The sequence below is a fragment of the Cebus imitator genome, unplaced genomic scaffold, assembly GCF_001604975.1.
Source record: "Cebus imitator isolate Cc_AM_T3 unplaced genomic scaffold, Cebus_imitator-1.0 Scaffold453, whole genome shotgun sequence".
Taxonomy (NCBI): Eukaryota; Metazoa; Chordata; class Mammalia; order Primates; family Cebidae; genus Cebus; species Cebus imitator.
The window spans coordinates 1580971-1602128 of NW_016107768.1; the positions used below are offsets into that span (position 1 = coordinate 1580971).

At 40.2% G+C, this 21158-nt stretch overlaps 1 long non-coding RNA gene across 1 annotated transcript in view; it reads right to left on the reverse strand.

Annotated features, from left to right (window-relative positions):
- LOC119468598 overlaps positions 1 to 21158 on the reverse strand; it is a 154193-nt gene that overhangs the window by 126815 nt on the left and 6220 nt on the right. The window contains exon 2 of the long non-coding RNA XR_005197302.1: positions 10100 to 10274. This is a non-coding gene — a long non-coding RNA (uncharacterized LOC119468598). The remainder of the gene's footprint in view (positions 1 to 10099; positions 10275 to 21158) is intronic.

A 21158-nucleotide genomic window follows, 5' to 3' on the forward strand; every position in this document is an offset into this window, starting at 1 on the left:
AAAAACCCTCAAGTATGAACATTACAATTTGGAAGTATAGTGCCAGATATACCTTTTCTGGGGTTTAATGTAGCAAAGTTACCTAGAGATGGCCTCACAGTGAATTGAGGGTTTAATTCAGGTGAGGATGGAGGCTGCTTCTGTACCTTCAATATGTGAACACTTTTGGTTAGTGAGCCCTCAGACATACTTGGGAAAGCCTTTTTCTTTCTGTAAATTGAGGATGAAAAGAGCTGAGTCACTGAGTTAAACCATTATCTCCAGTTACAGAAATGGCAGGCCCTGATTCTGAGGGGCCCACAGGTTTAACTCCACATCATGAGGAGTAAATACAAAACCAGGACCAAAACACCACCACTCAGAAAAATGCCCTTGGATCCCACACAATGCCTGCTTTATTTGTACGATATGTAGTATTTTACTGAAGTATAACTTAGCAGGCGTTATGCATATCAAAGGCAAATGCCATAAACTAACCCCTCCATGAATGCTTGGGAATTAAGCAGGCCGAGATTATGCTTGGGCCTTTCCCATGTATGCATTCTTTCCTTGACTCACACTGACTCTTTCGTCTCCTTTGTCACCCTGCTTAAACAGGAACTGCTTCCCTGGCCACTCTCAGTATGTTGATGAAAAGGGAAGACGGTCAAGCCCTGGGAGACTAGGAGGTGACTGTGGGCATCCCATCATCAACCCCACCTAGTCAGGGGCCTCATTTTTTCCAAGTCCCCATTAGGAAGAGTGTGCTTTGAGTTTACTATCTACTCTTGTAGATACCGCAGCTGTTTCCCACTCTGATTATATTTTTTACTCCCACTAAAATGTCTTTGCTCCTTTTCCAGTTCAAATTCTTCTCATGCCATAAGGTTCAGTCCCAGTGAATATGCCCTGCTTCTACCTGAATTCAAGGAGCCCTAATAAAATCCCCTCTTATCTGCATCCTCAGCTCTTTCCTCATATGGGCACTACCAGTATTCTAATGTTCCAGGAAGATGCCTTACCGTCCTATTTTATCTCATTCCTTAGGTTCCGAGTCCAATGACAACTCTGGCTCCATTTTACCTTAGCTATCCCCTTAGTTTCTCAAACGCAACAATAGAAAATAGATTTTGACTTTTCTGTACATATTCTTGCATTGGTAACAGCTGCCTGTGTGGAGATGGCTTTTGAGAGACTGGGTGGGAAAGAGCCATGATTGATTGGCTGGAGACACCACAGGTCTGGACTAGAAGAGGTTACACTAGGACTACATACATGGGATTCCACTCTAAATAAGATATGGTCATGTTAGAAAAAACTAGTCCTCAACGGTAACACATGCACCCCGAACCTAGTCTTTGAATCTTGATTAGCTTTTCTTCCTCTGTAAAGTTCTCTTAAGCCACGTTGAACCACTGCAATCGCCAAAACACATTTTATACCTTTGTTTCTTCTCATGCCTTTCCCTTTGCATTTCCCCCCAAACGATTAGAAGTCTCATTATCAGATTAAATCTTGCTTCTTCCATGGCATATCCTGTAATAACTTTCTCTGCTTACCTGGTCTATGGCCTATGCACAATGCCCTGATCTTATTTTCTTTTCCTATTTGATCCTGTGCTATATATTTATATGTTGCTATGTCATGGAATCTTGGAACTAAAATCTCTCATCCCACTGTACACCCAAACTGTACTTTTCCTGGAACTATTTCACAGAGGAGAAAATTAAAACTCATAGGTTTTGTGGCACACGTGTCTAAAATCTACTGACAAGACAGAACTGGAACTCAGCTCTCCTGAAATTTTCGTATTACATTGTGAACACAGACCAGTTCTTTGCTGTTTAACAATAGCAAAAGAGTGCTTCAAATGATCAATTTCCTAATTGGCAGATTTTTCAATTTTCTGTGAGGATTTGTCAGCTTTTCTGAACATTAACTTCTCATGTGTTAGCCATTTAGAAGCAAGCTGTTCTATCCCTTAAGTAAAATTAGGTTTCCTTTTCCTTACGCATGTTATTTTCTGCATTTTGTACTCGCATACTAATTCCTTGCCTACCATTATCCTGTGTCCCTGGCTCTTGCTTCCATCTCCGACCCTCCCTGTCTCTTAAGGTCCGGTCTCCATGCTTGCCCCGTGGTCTGCTGCTACTCCTTCACTATCTCCACTGTCTCATTCCTGATCCACTGTGAACAATTCCAGCTCCAATCTCTGATGGTGAAATGGATGTATCAATTGTCTTAGATCCATGTTATAAATATTTATCAGACAGTTTTTGAAACTTAAGATTTGGCTACTGCTGCTTTTTCCAATAAATTGACCTAAGACAGTGAATTATACACGTTTTCTGAGGCCAGGAAATGCTTATCTACCTTTGAAAGACCCAGAATATTTAAGTGAAATGTACAAACAGTAACGTCCAATAAGCTTGTTGAATTGAGAAATACAAGGCTGAACTCCATGATCATGAGGTCTTTGATTTATAAATGTAAAGACTAAAACTATTGCTTTTCTTTAAAAGAGATTAAAATTTCTTTTGCAAGGTACAGAAAGCATAGTATATTCTTATTTTATTGTTTTATCTTTACCAGACCTAGTATACTTAAATTTGCAAATTTTGCTTGAACAATTTTGGAATCATGAAAGTTGTAAGTGGTTTTGTTTTGAAAAATTCATACTCAGTTTCTCATTTGAGAAAGGTAAGGTATTACAATTCAATAAATAATTACTGAGGAAATAAAAACCTTTGGTAGCAGAATTTACTTGACCAGTGCATCAATGCATTACTTTTGATGATTAGCCGGAGTTCTAAATCTTTGTGCTAATGAATTCAGTATGTGCAATGGGGGAATAGGTAAAACCATAAAACCTCAAAGCTTCAGCTTCTCTAAGTCTCCTTGGTGCAAGCAATCATATCGATGGCAGTTCAAGCTTCCCTGGACAAAACAGAAGCCACATTTCTATTTATCTTCAATATTGCAACCAAACAAAACTTTGGAACTACTTAAATTTAGGCGTATAGCAAAGTAGTAATGAAATGAATTAGTATAGTGTCTATGTAAAACAGAAACCTACAACAAGTGCCGGACCTAGGGAATACTTCCGCTTTGAGTCAAGACAGGCGAGGTGCAGTGACTCACGCTTGTAATATCAACACTTTGGGAAACCCAGGCAGAAGAATTGCTTGAGACTAGGAGATTGAGACCAGCCTGAGCAATCGAGTGGGACCCCAATCTCTACGAAAAGTTTTTTAGAAGTCAGCTGGGTTTGAGGGTACATGTTTGTAGATCCAGTTACTCAAGAGGCTATGGCAGGAGGATGGCTTGAGCTCTGGAGTTAGTTCAAGACTACAGTGAGCTGTGATCATGCCACTGAACTCCATCCTGTGTGACAGAGCAAGATCCCATCTCAAAAAAAAAAGAAAATGGAAGATAGGTCTAACGTCCAAGTTTAATGTCATGTTCAATGACAATGTTCGAATGAGCAGATTATAAATTATATCAATTTTCTGTCTAATGCTAGTTTTGGTTGAAACCTAGAGAGTTCTTAGACACAGAAAAATGTTTTTGGAACCCTGTCATTGCTACTTGCTATCCATGCATGTCAGTGTTTCTCAAACTTTGGGCAAGTTGTGGAGCTTTATAAAAAATAAACACAGACCAAGCGCTAAACTTGAAATTTGTGGGGATGAATTATGGTATTTAGATTTTTAATACTGTCATATGAGATCCTATGTCACTCAGAAGGCTCAACTATTGATGTAAACAATTTGGGAAAAGTTTCCAGCACTTTCTCAACCTTAGTATCTCTGTATGATCTGGAAAGATACTGATCAGTTTGGGAAGGCCACATGAGATAACAATGTGAATTGCCTAAATACCGGCATGTGCTCTTTTCTTCTATCCCATAGCTTGAACATGGCCTTCCAAGGTATTGTATCTACCCAAGCAGTAGCGTATGTTATACCCCCACCTCAGTCTTTTTGTATACACTTATTCTCTCCTCTTTTTTCATTTAGTCATTAATCTTATGATGGGAAAATAACTTCCTTTAGTGAACATCTTGTTTTACCATTAAAGCCTATTAAATGGAAAGATTTGTCAGTAGAAATGTTCCTAGGACAACACCAGCAAAAACTCAAGCAGGAAAGAAAAATTTTAATTTAGGGACAGGAACTATGCAAACTTTTAAAATATCAGTTTGACTTCTCCAATGTTTGTTATTTTGTAGACATAATTTGTGTTGAAGTCTGCTCAGTAACAAAGCCTCAGTAAATGCATTCTCACCTGGATATAAGGTGGTCAGAAAGTTTCCAATTTCTCCTTTTAATAGCATTTTCTCTTTATCATGGTATTACTTGAATAAAATGAATGAAATTACTAATAAAGGAATTATGGTATCAACATTTCTTAAAAGCACATGAAAATAAACTATTACAGATGAAAGCGGTTGTTTTGTTTCTAGTTTTGATCTTCAAAAAATATATATTTCCCAATATTGAAATTATGAGATAGTGTCATGAACACCTAAGCTGCACTTGCCAAAGTATTCAAAATAGAGCTAAGTTGTATAAAGCTCTTTTGATCCCCTACATCAGTGAAGGTCTAGCTTAGTTGGCAGTCTTTTAAAACAGGTTGCAGGTTTCAGTTTAGAATTTCTATGTCAATAATATGGTCATTACCAAGCATGACTTAAAAACATGGGGAAAATTCTTAATATTCCTGAAATAGAGTATGTTTAAATCAGAAGTAGAGGATGTTAAAAGGTTTGTTGTAACCTAGTGAGTTACAGAGAAAACGCCACACTCTGAGTATTAATTCAGGAGTCCTTCTATTAGCCAGCGACCAAAAGACGGCGGAAGCTCAAAATTCTCTTGGCCCCGAGGAAGGGGCATGATTTAGGTATGGGAGGGAGCACCTAGCTGAAGCTGAATTTTTACAGAAACAGAACAGGCAAGTTAGTAGGAGGTGGCTGGTAACCAGGAGGCAGGAGGTCTCCATAGTTGCTGGTTACTAAGAGTATTTCCATACAATTATTGAGGGTAGCAGGGGGGACTTTTCATACAATTCATTACCAAGAGAGGTATTCACAATAGCAGGTGTGCTTGCCAAGCAGGATGTAGTTACAATGGTTATAGGTACTAGGAACACTGTGCTCCAAACCTCAACGGTTCAAGGCTCTGAGTACAGCATGACCCAGTTATGCACCCGAGGGGGCTGTGCTAAGGAGGGAGAAGCTAGGCTGCAGCCTACAGCTAAGATGGAGTTAGTTAGGTTAGCACAAGTTAGGTTATTACATTCCCCACTTGTGTTTTTGGGGAGTTAAAGCATTGACTCTTTAGTTACAACAAGGGGGTTATAGTGGCTTCTGGGATACAAAAGTTTGACAGAATTTATGTGCTGCCTTATGAAAGTAAGGAGCTGGTTTAATAAGCAGGGACCAAAAATTAAGTCTAACAGGAGGAGAAGAGGTCCCGCTGGCCCGGTTATTAGTTAACCATGGGCTTCAGTTAAACCTGTTTTGGAACAATGGGGTATTTTTCTCCCACTTTTGCCGGCACCCATTTAAATTGTCCTGGACCTTTTGGAGAGTGTCTTTAATGACTCCAGACTTATTAGCATAAAAACAGCTTTTAATGCTGCACATAAACCTCCTTGGGAGAGGAATACTAGATTTAAGCCTCAGCGATTTTGCAGAGCTACTTTAGCTAAAGATTTTACTTGGGCAGGTAACATTTTTATGGCAGACTGGATATTTTTTAAATTAGAATCTACCTGTTACATTAGGGATGTTAGTCCAGTCTCTCCCTGGACCAGGGCTGCAGTGCCAGTGGCTGCCGATTCAGCCACACTAAGACTGGCTAGGATGGGATTAATGAGGGGAACACCTCGGCAAAACCTGGAGTGTAGCCGCAGAGGAGTGAGGAGGTGTGTTTCTGGTTCGCTGTACACATAGACCTGGGGAAGCACGTGGACTAACACACACAGGACAGGTTCGGGTTTAGTTCTAGTGAAGCAGTGGGTGAGCCCTGAGGTGCAGGCCAGCTAAGTGCAGTTAGGTGCCTGTTAAGAAACTGAGTAGTTTACGACAGTGAGTAAAGACTGGTTGCAGGTGGTTTTAGGTTACCAGGACAGAAAGAGTGGCAGGGCCCGGTTTGGTTAGGAACTGGATTAGGGTGCTTTCCCCTGACAAGTGGCTGATGTCGTGAACCTGTTGGGGAGACTGCAGGTACTGTAACAGATTAGTTTGGGTTATTTCTGCTATTTGGGTGTCCTTTAACCTGGATAGTACAGGAGGTGTCCTTTTATACATGATTTTAAAAGGACAGAAACCTGCCTCATAGGGAGTACATTTAACCTTAAGGAGGGCTAAAGGAAGGAGGTTTGTTCAACCCTCACCAGTCTTCAAGATTAATTTTGTAAGAGTACTTTTTAGGGTACGATTTATGTGTTTTACCTGTCCAGAGCTCTGAACTGATTGGGTTATGGACAAGGTGAAGGCTGGACCATTATCAGACCCTATACAAATGGCAGCCCATGTCGAGGGATGACTTTCTTAAGAATTTAACCACCATAGAGGCAGTTTTGTTTCTGGTGTCAAGTGCCTTAGTCTGTTCAGAAAAAGTGTTTACTATTACCAAGAGATATCTGTATCCTGCCAGGTGTGGCTTGACTTCTGTGAGGCTTATTTTTTACATTTTTCCCCAGACTGCATCCCCGTAGACGGTGGCCCAGTTTAGATTTTGGGTTTTGTTTGGCATTTACCTGAGCGCAGGCCATAAGGCCGTTGGCTACCTGGGCAGTTAAATCCTGGAGATGAGAGATTTTGAGATGCTTGCTTGCTTGCACTTCTTTCTTTGGGGAGTAGATGGGGCAGTTGGGCAGGCTAGGAGGTGGAAATGCAATAGCTGACAACAATGTTAATGGGGCAACTGGGAGTGTAGCCACCTTGCGGGCTGCAAATCTTTGTTTCCCCTGGCAACAGCCATGTTTTTTTCTGGTACGCTTTGCAGTAAGTAACAGCCACCTGGTGGGGAAGCCACGTGGCTTCCCATAAGGTCAGGATTTTGTTTTTAATAGTCTTTCCAACCGACCTAGTTCCTTTTCCTGGTAGATGGCTCCATGGATATGAACAGGGGCAAAAGCATACCGACTATTAGTATAGATGTTAATACATTTGTTTTCCCCACCTGAGAGCTTGGGTGAGGGCTATGTAGCTTTTGGGCAGATGTTTTAGCCAGCAAAGCCTGAGACCACAGAATGCCTCTGGTGACAGCAGCACCGGAAGCTGCTACTGTTCGTAAATACGGTGGCATCTGCCTTTTTCAGGGGGACATCCTGGAGATTAGGCTGGCCAGTTTCCATAGTCTTTAATAGCTCTTGGCACTCATTGACAGGTAGTTAAATTTGGATTAGGGAGTAGAGTGGCTGGATTTAAACACCTTGTTGGGGAGAAAGTTAGGTGAGGCGCCTGGCAACAGCAGGATTAGTATGCGAGCATTGGACATCTATTTTCCAGAGGCGCCGCACAGCAATGTTTTAATGGCATGAGGAGCCATGAGGGTTAAGGTTTTGGCCCAGGGTTAGTTTATTAGCCTCCCGGACCAGACTTGTGGTTGCCGTTACTGCTTGTAGACAACTTGGAATGCCCATGTTTAACTTCTTAGAGTGCTGCCACTAAGATTTTTGCCTGCCTTTCTGATGCCCTGCTAGCTGCCTTTTCAGCTGCCAGAGAAGCCTGTTTGGTTTTTTATGATTTCCACTGCTAAAAACGTTTTGAGCTATTTTCAGGAGTTGGGAAATGTTTAACAAATTTTTTAAGTTTTTGTGACTTTTTTCAAATATTAGGAGCTGCCTGGGCCATAAATGCCAAATTAATAGCACGGCTGTTTTTGGGAGCAGCTGGATTAAATGGGGTGTAAATTTGATAAGACTTCTGGAGGCATTTTAAAAACACATCAGGTGACTTATCAGCTCCTGGACAACTTCAGTTATTTTAGACAGATTCATGGGTTTTTGAGTGGCTCCTTTAATACCCGCAAGGAGATACCAGTGGAAATTGTCCAAAGCTTTACTCCCCGAGGTATTTGGGTCCCAGTCAGGCCAAGTGGAAGAGAAAACCTCCTCTAGGAGGACTCGGGCTCCTTCCTCTGGCATACTGGCTGAACTAAGGACAAACATTTTGGCCTCCCTTCGCATACAATCCCTTTCCTCAGATGTAAAAAGGGTTAGGGGATCGGTGAGTCCAGGGTATGGACTTAACCAGTGAGGTCAGGACCCCAGGTTTCTCAGAAAAGGGTGGATTCTGAGCTTTTTGGTTGTACAGGTTAGAAGTAGATAGAAAAAGGGACAAAGACCAAAAATGGGACTGAGCGTTTGCCACCAGACATGTGTAGTGCTTTCCTTACGGGGAGAAGTGGGGCAGCCTCCTCTGGCTGAGACCTCAGTCTGGAGGCGATAGGTGGAGACCACAGGAGATGAGCCGTGGGGGTGGATTCTGGACCAGGTCCAGCCACTGGTTAATACAGGGAAAGTGACTAGGGTGTCCACCTTTTACACTGCCTGAACTGTTTTGAAATTCAGAGACCCGGAGGGGGGCCATCTCATTCCAAAGCTTGGCCACTCCACTTCGCAGAGTTTGGAGCCTGCCTTTAGTAAGCAAACTCTGTGCTCTCCCAAGAAGCCCAAGGTGAATTTTTTTTTAACATGCACTGGTGGGGTTTAGAGAGTTGAGAGGAGGCAGATCCCATTATAGGAAGTACTTACGGGGACCTGGTGGTCTTAGAGGTGGTCGGGGATTTCTTTTGGTAGGCGAGTCCGGGGTAAGGGATAAGGGATGAGGAGGATACAGACCAACGGAATGATCCCACCAGTAGCACCTGGCAATGAGTTTCCACCCAGGGGCATTATAGGAGTGGAAAAGTTGTAGAGCTAAAAAGGCACAGTTTTCCTTAAACAGGGGCTTGTCTAAAGGTACAGGAAAAGTGGTGGGATGACAGAAAAGATGGGCCAGGGATTAGCAGGATGGGTGTTTTGAATTTACCAGTGGTCTATGGGACCATCACACCAGTCACTGGGACATGGCTTATGACAGTCCAACTTCCAGCAACCTTTATTATGCCAAAAATCCCAAACGGGGGAACAAGCCTCCTAATGCTTAGTGCAAACCCTCCCGTAGCAACACTTAACATCCTTCTGACCGAAAATACAGCCTCGGGGAGACCAGCCCAAACAACAGATAAGCGAGATGGTGTCTGGTGGAATGAGGTCTTTAGTGAGGGCCTTGAAGAAATTCTCACCTAACCGCTTTGGACAGTAATGACAGGACATACAACTCACACATTAACAGAGAGCAAAACAGCAAAACACAAGACCTACAGAACTGTGAGGTAGCTAAGGCACCGAGATAGACAAATGATTGCGGTTGCTTTAAAACGACAGACAAGGATGGGGTCCCGTGTTGGGATCACTCAGATGCCTGCCTGGCCACTCCCCTTACAGAGACTTGGGTGCCTCTTGGCATAGACAGTTAAGTATAAGCCCCCGACTTGCATCAGAACTAGTCTAGTCTGATGCTGTCGTTAAGCCACGAGGTTACCACAGAACCGCAGGTTAGGGTCCACTCGGACTCCATAGCTTTTGCCATGGAGCCACAGACTGGATTCTTAGACGCAAGCCTCTAAGGTCCCCATGAACTCACATGCATGCACACATTCATTTAGAGGTTACTGTAGTCTTTTAGCATTTGTAAGCAGCTGGAATCCTGCTGAAGTCTTTGTCTTAGAGAAATCTCTTAAATCAGACAAACCGGGGACTCTGTCCTCCAGCATTCTGGAGTGGTGACAGTCCTGAGGGGTGCCCTCTTTAGGGCTAAACCTCTCTAAATCAGACTGTAGAACAGAACCAGACACTCTAAAAACCCAGAGTCCAAAAACAGAAACAGAACCAGGGACTTCAGACACCCAGAGTTCAAAAACCAGAACCAGGATCAGGGACTCTGGGACACCCAAAGCCCAAGGCCACAGGAATCAATTCCAAGTCAACCCTAGTCAATTCCAGTGTCCTGGTAATTGGATGACCCTTGTAACTTCCAGGAATAACCAAGTCAGGCCTGACTTACCTTCTCCGTGGAGCAGGACCAGGGACTCGGAAGAATAATTTGATGGAGCATGCCGGGAGTCCATCTGCTCTCCTCTGGCAAGGGGTGGCCTAAGGAGCCCTGGAACGTCTCAGGGGGTGCCTCCCCTATAGTCCGCCTCCTCCCCTGGGGAGCCAGGAACAAGCCTCGTCTGCACCTGGTGGCAAATAACTGAGTGAGTTAGAGAAAACACCAAACTCTGAGCACTAATTCAGGAGTTCTTTTATTAGCCAGTGACGGAGATGGTTAATGCTTAAAATTTGGCCCCCAGGAAGGGGCTTGATTTCCTTTTATACCTTGATTTAGGTATGGGAGGGGGCACCTAGCTGAAGCGGAATTTTTACAGAAGCAGAACAAGCAAGTTAGTAGGAGGCTGGGAACCAGGAGGCAGGAGGTTCCCATAATTGCTGGTTACTAAGTATTTCCATACAGTCATCAAGGGGGGTAGTAGGGAGGACTTCCCATACAATCCATCCATCACCAAGAGAGGTATTCATAATAGCAGGCGTGCTTGCCAAACAGGATGTAGTTACAAAGGTTACAGGTACTAAGAACAGTGTGCTCCAAACCTCAACGGTTCAAGGCTCTGAGTATAGCACAACCCAGTTATGCACCCGAGGGGGCTGTGGGAGGGAGAAGCTAGGCTGGAGCTTACAGCTAAGATGGAGTCAGGCTAGCACAAGTTAGGTTATTACGTATTAAATAGGCACGGATTTTTAAAGTTTCAGAACTTCTGCTTCGGACTTAACATGCTTGACGGGAACCTGCATCTTCAGCCATTACAAAATGTGATTGTTTCTTATCATGGCTGTGCCCAGGGCTGTGCCCAGGGCTGTGCCTGAACTTGGTAATGATAGCCCTACTTGGTAATTTGAAATGGAAAAGCAGACTGTTTCATTTTGTGGGATGAAGTGGAGCAGCAGACATACGTTTGAAAGCAACTTTGATAGCATACTCTCCAGAAAAGTAAAGGAGGGAACTTGTTCTAGACTATATTTGCCTTTGAATCATTCGTTATTAATCACTGCTCAGCTTCACTTCCAATACTGGGATTATAAGGGCAGAATCCAAACTTTCTCTGGGAGAGCAGATAGTTGTCATTAATGATTATCCTCTGAGTAGCTGATAATAGAAACATTTCATTTTCTATGTGATTACACCCTCACAATCCACACTTCAGCCTTTGAGAGTGGCTGGCACAAGCTAGTTTTCAAGTGTTGGATTTATCCACAGGTCAGATTCTAAATACAACGTATTCTCTCCTGTACTGTTAGCATGACTTTTCTGTAATAATTTGTTATTCAAAGCTGAGCCTTCAGTTTATGTAGCTACCTCATCTATATAGAAATTGCATTGCCAAAAAAGACAACAAAATATATATATATTTATCTGAGTAAAAGCATTTTGTTAATTGTAACCATGAAGTCTGTATGTGACCAATAAAATTATGGGTCCAAAAAAAATCCCATCCTAGATATCCTCCCAAATTTGACTTCCCTCTCCCTGGAGGTCTGAAATGAAAACATAGGTTTGGAGGTTTGATTAATAAGTATAGACGAAGCTACATGCTGTGATAAATGCTGTGATAACAAAGAAACCTCAATGTCTCAGTGGCTTAAAGCAAGAGTTGGCCAACACTCCGTAGGCCAAATCCAGCCTGGCACCTGTTTTAGTAAACGTTATTGGGGCACAGCCATTCTCATTCGTTTACTGTCTGTGGCTACTTCTTACTATAATGGCATAGCTGAGTAGCTACAATAGAGACCATACGTCCTGTAAGTTAAACATATTAATCATCTGACATTTTGTAGAAAAAAATTGACTCTGCACTTATTTTTTGTTCATCCAAATGTCAACTATCCCAACATTCTCCCTAAAGCAGCTTACTTCTAAGCTTCTGACTCCTATATCTAAGTTGATTCCACCTCAGGACTCTCTCTATATAAAGCTTTCAGTTTGGCCTAGGAAATTGACATCACCCATTAGTGATAGCCAATCCAATGAAATGGGCTCACTGCACCACAAAGGATGTGGATTATGTGAGGTACAACATGGATATTTGATCAACAGAAATCATTGCCATCACAGTCATCTGTATATAAGTGATACTTAAAGACATGAAGCTGGATTAATTTATCAAGGGAGAGTTTTGATAGAGGAGAGAAAAAGTTCAAGGACTGTCTTAGGGCATTCCTAAACAGCATTAGGAGCTCGGAAAGAATAAGCTAGGAGAATATAATGGAACAACCAGGGACATGTGGGTAAAACCAGTTACTTGTGGAAGTCTTTGATGCCAAGTGAAGGAAATGTATTTAGAAAGAGGAAATTATATGCCAAATGCTAATAGGCCAAAGAACAGGAGAACTGGAATGTTGAATTTCAGAAGATCATTGGGCACCTTGAAAATAGCCGTTACTTGAAGTGTTTTGAAAGCCTAATTGTAGTGAGTTTAAAACAAATTAGGAAGAAAGGAACTAGAAAGAAAAAGTTGACAAGTATTTCAAGAAATTTTACTGTTAAGAAAATGAGTTAAATGGGGTTATATAAAGAGGAATAACGGGGTCAAGATTGAGGTGTTTTGGTTTTTCCTTTTCACATAGGATTTTTCTTAGTCACTTTGCAAGCCTGGGACTTCCCAGCCAGTGACACCCTGCCTGGATGCTCCTCGGCCATGCAGATGTTCCCCAGCTTGCCTATGTTATAGCTTGTACATGTGTTCAGCTGTTCTGGAGCTCTTGTGCCATGCCCAAGAAGAATGAGGATACAACGGGACATTGAAGGGTGAAGACGGTGGAGAATAATTTTACTGAACAATGAAACAGCTTTCAGCAGAGGGCATGCAGTGTTGGTCCCCCTTCCTGAAGGCAGGAATCTCCCCTTGGTTGCTGGGTCCAGGATCTTTGGACTCAGAATGGGGAGTGTTGATTAATTTGAGAGTGTGCAGAAAAGGTTAAAGTGAAGGTATCACTCAAAGTTGGGCACAGCAGTATAGAAAGTCCATTAGAAAAGTGTAGATATATGTAAAATAGGTGAAAGGTGGGGATCAGAAAAGCATGCCAAATGAGAAAACAAGTTCTCGATCCAGTCCAAGGATTTAACTTGTAGCTTGGCTTCCAGGTTTTAAATTCTCCTTGGCTTGGAGAAGGAGTTTCACTGGGGATCTTCCCCAGCTGCCTAAGCATTTGGCTGCCTCCTGCCGCTCTCACTTTAAATGAAAACTTTCATGTTCTTAAGTTGATGGAAATCATTGTATACAGAGAAAAATGTTGCTGTAAGCATGAGAGGTAACTGCAAAGATGTTGAATGAAGTGAAGGAATGTAGTAGACAAAGGGAGGGTGCTGACTTTAGGCAGAGAATAAATGCTTTAAAGGAAGTGAATTAACTTTGAATCTTTTTCAGCAAAAATCTCACTTTTCAACTCAACACTTACAGATCAATTATTTTTCCTTAGCAAAGTTAAATCCAGCATGGCCCCCTGTTCTGAAGCATTTGAGAAAACTACCTCCAATTAGGTCAACAGCTTTCCGACTTTTAAACAGGAGTGTTTTAACCCTGGTAACACTTTATAATTAGTAAGAAACACCGACTGGATTAGTATATATAATATAGTAATTTTGCTGTAATCCTAATACCATCTTTGTGGTGCTGGGATAGCCAGATGTTCAACTTATATTTCACAGTAATTGTGAAACTAAACCTCTAAAGAACTACTTTCCATGGAAAGTAGTTCTTTTCATGGCGAGCTATAAAATTTCAAGTGGAAACTACATATTCCTTCTCTGAATGCTATGTTTCAATAGTAACACTCAGCTATTTCAAGCCATATTTTTTTACTCTAAATATTAAAAAGTGCTTTTTATAAAGTCAATGATAATACAAACCTGTGATTGTTCTCAATTCTGTTATATGTTAATGTGTGTGCGTGTGTGTGTGTGTGTGTGTGTGCGCGCGTGCGTGCGCGCGCGCACCTGTGTTACAATCATGAATAAAAGGGCAGGATTTAACAACCTCTTCCAGTTAGCATGTTAATTTCTCATTTTAAAGAAACCTTTTTTATATACATACACAAGAGTTGACATGAATCCCATAAGTTTCATTACCTTTTTTCTTGCCCTTTTTTGAAAAACAGCTTGCACATCTCCAGCATTGCATAAAATACCCATTTGTAATTATGCTTAACCTTTCCAAAGCCTTTGGGCATAGTCTGCTCATTAATCTTTAACCTGACAAGCCTTGGGGGTTGTAAAATTGGTACCTCTATGTATTAGAGACATACAGACTAGAGACTAGAGGTACAAAAGGGGCAATTAAGAGGAGAAATAGAACATTAAGAAAGAATAGAACAAAACTAGTCAGATATTATGGTAGATGTCAGCTAACAGCAGGAACAATAGAATGCAAATCATTGTAGACAGTTCAGGAAAAAAATGAAGGTATACTTTAGAAAATTGATCTAATACCCTGTCCTACTAGAGAATAACTTGCATCAAATTGATCTAAAGATTTACAAATATAATCATACAAAATATGGCTATACTTTAACATTCCTACATGCATTTTCCCACGTTGGGCTAACGTATAACAAGACCATTTGAAGGAACACTAACACCAATGCCTGAAAAAATTAGTGTGTGATGAAGGAAGTACCATATTTCTAACATTCAGATGATCATTTTTGTATTGGGTGTTGAAGAGGACATAGGTAAAATGTAGTTCTCCATATTTTCCTATGTATACAATTTTTCCTAGACACTTGTGTCTGATGTTGAAGATTTGTTATTAAACAAGATTCCCATACATTTGTGCAAATACGCATACATATGAAAATATTAAACATTTAAAATTTTATGGCGATTTTGTTTTTTTAGCAAATACTATTCTTCAGCAAAGGGAGTTGCTTTACGGTTAAGCCTTCATTAACATTATCAAGGAAAAAATGGGTTAGTGGTATTTAAAAACAGCAGCTAAGTTGCTATAATCAACAGACTAAAATTGAGTAAGTTAGACATTTATGTTTCATTTCAGTCAGATCATTTGCTGGATTATATGGTAAGAGTGCTTCGTTTTGTAAGAATCTTCCATCCTGTCTTCCATAGTGGCTGTACCATTTAGCATTATTAGGTTGGTGCAGAAGTGATTGTGGTGGCAAAACCCACATTTACTTCTGCACTAACATATAGCAATGAATGAATCCTCAATATTTGGCACAGTCAGTGTTCCAAAGTTTGGCTATTCTAACTCATGTAGTGATATCTCATTGTCTTTCCCTGATGACATACCAGGGGTTTTTTTCCATTTGCTGAATTTCCATGCATCTCTTTTGTCATACTCGCCAACTATTCCTTAAAGCCTTTTCTCACACATTCTTGCATCCTTTATTGATTTCTTCATTAAGTAGGATTTCAGGCTCACTTTATTCATTTATCAATTTGATAAGTTTAGGGAAATCTATTACTTGTCAGACATTTTAAGAGCTTTAAATTAGTAATTAAAACCTAAGAATCGCTGTCCTATAAACATGTATTTTGCCATTATAAACAAATAATAAATTTAGCAAATAAGTTATCTACAAGTCAGAAACCCTAGCAGTGCCATGGTTTCAAGCATGCCACTGCCATGCCAGAGTGAAAGAAGAGCTCAGAAGGCCCCAGCCAGGCAGTTAAGAACTCTGGAAGGGAAGGGCCACACCTTACTTTTAGTTACAGGTTATTGGCAAGGACTCCTGATGTGGTTTCAACCAAACAAGAGGGCCAATGAGAAAGTACAATCCTATCGATTGTCTTCCAGTGAGAAGAGAAACTATTTGGTATACTGTACTAATGAGGACAACAGCAAGCATATAGGATTCTGAAGTTCAGCGATTAGTTGTGGGGAATTAGAGAAGGTAGGTCTCATTGGAATGGTGAGAGTTGAGCAACTGAGCAACAGATTAAAGGAAACAGTGAACATGCAGATGTTTGGAAGAAGAGTGCTCAAGGCAGAGTGAATACACAGTATAAATATCCTAAGGCCAGGCTGGGCTGTCTTATTTGAGGAATATTTATAAAGCTAGTGTGGCTATAGCAGATTTGAGACAAGAGGTTTGTAGAGATGAGCAGAGTGAGGTAGTGGGGTCAGAACATGTAAGGTGCTGCAGGCCATTGTAATGACCTTGTCTTTGATGCAAATAAAATGGGGTTTTACTTTATTTGCATTTTATTTGCAAACCCCAAATATTTCAGGGGTTTGAGCAGCAGCATGAGACTATGAACTTATCTTTAAAGAAAATTGTTAGCCTTTAAGGGACAGGTGCTCACTCTATCATACACCCTACTCCTCACTCTTGAGGATTAAATCAAGCATTCCTCCTGCCTCAGACACTAAAATTCCTGGGATTGCAGGTGCAAGCCATTGTGCCTGGCTTGTTTTTAGAATGGAAGAAAGTAAAAGCAGGAAACAAGTTTGCAGACTATCTCAGTCATCTATGTGTTGAAGAAGCTGAGTAATTTTCCCAAAACTTTCCTTAGTTTTTCTGGACACTCAGATTACATTTCTCAGTGTCCCTTGCAGTTCATGTGACCATGACATAAGAAAAGTAGCATACCAAGGTTTTGTATGGTCTATTTGCCATTAACCACTTTCTTAATCACTTTCTTCAGGTGCCAGTTGAATGGAGAGGATGCCAAGGTGGAACGCTAACTACAAGGGATGTGGATTACTTAATGACTGTGTGGAGCTGGTAATTTCACCTCCTCAAACTTGCCCTACCACCTATTAAAATTAAGATGAGTAAGAAAAAAAAAATAACATTGAATTTACCCAGATTTGAGCTTTATTGTAGTATTACTCCAATGCATCGAAGTGAAGCCTGCTGAATACATGGAATTGGTTTAGCAATTAGGAGACAGGTGGCAAAGAGACTGATATCAGACTGAGAAGCTTATGGTTCATGTTATGCAATCGTGAAACATTTGGTGGAACTCAGATACTTGCAAGGTAAATACCTCCAAGTCTATTGCCCTGGAAATTATTAGATGGAAATAATTAGAATTAGAAAAAGCCCAAGTGTTAGGTTATGGTGGCTATGATTGGCCTCTTTTAGCCAGTGCACTTCAAGAGATAAGTGCAAGAACTGGGTGGTTTCAGGAAGAAATCAGGGTAGGAGTACACAGAGGATTTCAGATATCAAAGGCCTGACAGGGGTGGCAAACTTGTTGCTCTGGAGTTGAAAGAGAGAAGATTAAAGATCAAAACCAGTTTTGAGAGACAAACACCCACTAAGGTTCCTCAGTTGAGCCAAGATCCAACTTTGCAGCAAAGATCAAAGATGTTATCCCATCAATGCCAGTTGTTCCAGATGAATTCAGGGTTTTAGACATTGAGTTGAAAAAGTGGAAGGCATGATGGGAAGGGGAGTTCTTTTAGAACTATGTCTGGCAAAGAACTTTGGGTGGTCACTAGTATATGGAACTGATAGAAATTAATAAGAATGTGGAGCTTTCTTTTTGGAGACAGTCTCATTCTGTTGTCCAGGCTGCAGTGCAGTAGTGTGATCAAGGCTCACTGCAGCCTCAACCTACTGGGCTCAAGTGATCCTCCTACCTCAGTCTCCGGAATAGCTAGGACTTACAAGTGTGTTCCACTATGCCTAAGAAAAAAAATTGTAGAGATAGGGTCTCACATTATGTTGTCCAAGCTGGTCTCTAACTCCTGGCCTTGGGAAATCTTCCTGCTTCTGTCTCCCAATGTGCTGAAATTGCAGGCATGAGATACCATGTTGAAGAAACTATAAACCCAGACTAAAAAGGTCTTGAAACTGAAATTTTTAATGACATCTAAACTTGCCTAGAAAAACAAAATCTTAAAATATTTATATTTTCGCTTAAACCTATGAAACAAACACTATTAATATGTTAAGCCTAGTGTCCTCAAAAGTTCTTAGGTTAGAAAGCCAGTCAACTGTCCCATATAGTACCTAAGGCATCTTGTTGGAAGTGGAGAGATTTTACAAAGTGATGGTCATCATTACATCATTCACTTTCATCTCATTTTATGACTACCCATTGAAGTTTACAGTGACCATTTGAGTGAATTTATAAATTATATTTCATTTTAATAAATGCATCTTACAAAATGAGTGGCTAAAAATGCTTCTGCAAAGAAAATTCCTAATTGAAATATACAAGCATAAGAAACCAATAAGAAAATGGCAGAAGTACTTTAATATGAATTATTTGTAAGTCATTTCAAAATGAAATTTCATTGTCAGCTGATAATCCTAAATTTCAAAATTTAGGTCATTTATCAAGAATGCTTTTGAAAACATGGATTTTTTACTATTGTTTCACCCTTGCCTGGTGTGCATATTAAACATTGAGATATTAGGTAATCATGGTAGTATACACATGTAATTATGAATGTGTACTTTATAATGGATATTTTGGAAATTACAACTCTAAATAGCATGTAGAATGTTCATTTTTATTGCTCTGGTGTTTATGAAACCATCAGTTAATATTTAGTGTAGGTTTCATCGACATATACCCGAAAATCTCATAACTGCCAAATAAAAATTTCTTTTGGCCAAGTCATAAAATTTTCTTCAAATACCCCCTAAATTAATGCGATATCAAAAGAACTTCCAAAATTATGTACTGGCTGAAATGGAATAAAGTTGATTTCTTGTTTTTGTGTTTGTCCTGGGCAGGAGGCTGCATCTTTTCCCATACATTCACGACTCCCTGCTAAAGGAAATTGTCTTGTTCAATAATGGTGCTATGGTTGCTTCTACAGTCCTTATGCAAACTTGGAAGGGGGAAAATGCCTCAATTAGTGGATGTAGGAAAATTGTATACCTTGAAGTGGCACATACGTTCCACTCACATCCCATTGATTAGAATTCAACTGATGGTTTTACACACCATTGCAAAGCTGTTAAGGACTATAGCCTAGATAAGAACCTAGGAATAAAAGGAAATAAATTCCAATTAATAGGTGGCACCTCCATAATAAAAACCTATTTTTGGCTTGTATAGATTAATATTAGTCACTGAGTATAGGAAGCTGGACCTGATCAAGAGGAGGAGCTACTGTGTAGATATTTCATGTAACAGATTGCATGCCTTCATTCAAGCAGAAAGACTGTTTGAAACTCAAATCTTAAAGATGCAATTTGCCTATGCCAAGTCCATTGTGAAAATCCAGAAGAACTGAGGTATTCAAATATATAAATCTACATCTTTTTCTTTCATTTATCCTCAGAGATAAACTTGCTACCTTCCAGTGAGGTATAAAGGGAAATAATTTAATCTTGTAGTTACATCCACATAACTAAATTTGAATCATCTTGCAGTGTAGAGAAACTGTTGAATTTCTCCTAGCACTATACAGGATCTATGTCTTAAAACAATCTGAGTTAATGGGATCAGGTAAAGAATGTTTAACACCTTGTAGTCAACCAAGGTGTTTCATTCACACTGCACATCTTTTGAATAATTTTCTTAGCAGTAAGAGAAAGAAAATTTCTATTGAGTAATGCACATTACAACTTGCCTTTTCTTAAAGTTTACAACTACAGCAGTGACAATTGCTGTGTCAATCAGAATTAAATGTTTTAAAATGGTAGAATGATTATGACAAAGAATTGGCTAAATTAGTTTTGAAAAAGTACAATGTGGAATGTGAAAGTGTTCAAATCACCATTCAGTTTTTATCACTTTAAAAATGCTAACAAATTTTAATCAAGATCAAACCTGCATGATCTTTATTGTACTTTTCTATTATAAAAATGACCCCATTATGAGAAAAAATAATCTTAAAGGAACTCCATAAAACACCTTTGGATAGTCAGTTATTAACTACCATAGAGCCATCTCCAATTATGAATATATATAAAAATTTCAGTATCTTTTATATCCTTGTAACTATAAGAACTTCAATCTCTTAACTGTATAAATGTTGGTTTATCAGGAGACATGTGGATGCACATGTATAAATATATCTAAATTAGGACCTTCTAAATTCTTCAATGATTCTAAAAGTCACTTGAAAACAGAACATGTGGTGTTAATTTGCTGAGAATGGTTTCCAGCTTCATCCATGTCCCTGCAAAGAACATGAACTCATCCTTTTTAATGGCTGCATAGTATTCCATGGTTTATATGTATCACATTTTCTTTGTCCAGTCTATCATTGATGGGCATTTGGGCTGGTTTCTACATTAGATTCCTTACAGTGTCAGTGAAGCTACAGAAATGTCATGAACCAGCATCGAAACCTGTGACACATGAACATTTAGAAGAGAATACGAGCTGCAAACATAAGAGCCTGAAAGAGGCCAGTTAAGAGGAATTCATGGAAATCCACAAAGGAGAGTCTTTCCAGGACAGAGTAGCTACCTGGGTTGAATGCACTCTAAGGTTGAGTAAGATGAGCATAAACTAGTATCCTTCATATTGCAAAAACTGGCATGATTTAATATTTGTGGAATTATGCTAACAAATGGGGGTAAAGGCCAAATGGATTTAGGTTAACATTGTGGGTGGTTAACCATGGTAGTTACTTGAGTGAAAATAGACTTTCTAAATACCTCTTTTGAGAATTTTCATGTAGGACAGTAGCCAGAGAGAGGAATGCCATGTCCAGAGAGGGTTTCATTGAAGGTTCAAGATTGTTTGAATGCTGATGGAAATATATGATGGGAGAAGGAAACAAAGTTTGAAAAAGACTGAATATTCTAGTTGTAAATATTCTCTCTCTCAATTCTTCTGTGCTGCTCTTTGACAGAGGACGAACACACTGCAAACTACACTTCTCATTTGCCTGCTGGTTTCCTGCCAGGTTCTACAAGGTGAAGGCTCCAGAGGGAGCCTAGAAGTAGAAAAGAAATAAGAAATTGTGTTTGTGTGCTACTTTCTTCAGTGTCATTCCAGCATCCCCAGGTTCCAATCTGTAGCTTCTTGCCATACCAAGAACCAGCCCCACTGCAACCCTCAGAGCTAGAAACTTTCTTGGAGCTGAAAGGCTGGGAAGTGTCCCCTCCACAGCAATCCAGTTTCCAGC